The sequence below is a fragment of the Chrysochloris asiatica genome, unplaced genomic scaffold (genome assembly GCF_000296735.1).
Source record: "Chrysochloris asiatica unplaced genomic scaffold, ChrAsi1.0 scaffold00040, whole genome shotgun sequence".
In the NCBI taxonomy this organism is placed as follows: Eukaryota; Metazoa; Chordata; class Mammalia; order Afrosoricida; family Chrysochloridae; genus Chrysochloris; species Chrysochloris asiatica.
The window spans coordinates 22,278,931-22,279,865 of record NW_006408558.1 but is presented as its reverse complement, the minus strand read 5'-3'; positions in this window follow the sequence as shown (position 1 = coordinate 22,279,865).

The window sequence follows — 935 nt, the reverse complement described above, 5'->3', positions numbered from 1 at the left end:
GTTGGAAAAAATGCAGCCAGAGTTCTCCTTGGAGGCCAAGATGGCCAAACTTCATCTCTCATACTTCAGACATATTGTCAGGAGGGACCAGTCTCTGGGGAAGAGTATCATGGAGCTCTGGTAACGTAGTGTTATGAATCAGGCTGTGAGCCACAAGGTCAGCAGTTCGAAACTACCAGCTGTTCCACAGGAGAAAGATGAGGCTTTCTGCTCCTGTAAAGATGTACAGCCTCGGAAACCCTGTACAGGGTCACTAGGAGTTGGAACCAACTCCACAGCACATAACGACAACAACAACAAGGTGGAGGGTCACACAAAAAGAGGAAGACCCACAACGAGATGGATTGGGCAAGTGGCAGCATCGATAGACTCAAACATGGCCACAGTAGTGAGGTTGGCCCAGGATTGAGCAGTGTTTTGTTCAGTTGTGCACAATTTGCTATGGGTCTGTACCGACTTGATGGCACCTAACAACAAATGTGATGGCTGGTGCTGCCATTGCTTAGACAGAGCAGACCAAATGATTTTGTGGGCCTTATATGGCCCGTAGGCCGATGTTCCCTATCCCTGACCTAGATGCTATTATGAACAAGTTACTGTTGCTGCTCTAGGTCCTTGGGTGGTACCAATGGTCATGATTAGTTGTTATTTTGGTTCTTTGTCCAGGTTGAATGTCAGAAATCTGAAATTACTCTTTATTGCTTGCTAAGGGAAATGACAATTATATAGCTCTTTGGAATTCTGCTTTGTGGAAGGTTAAAGGCTTTTTGTTCTCAATTCCTTGGAGTGCAGAGTCTCAGCTTTGCCCTTGTCACTGGCATGTGGTGCATAGGAGAACACTCAACACTGTGCTGCCCAGAGGTCCCATCTGAGCCCTGCATGGAGGAGGCCACTGTCTTCTTGGGACTTCATGCTGGGTCTGGGAGGGCACCACT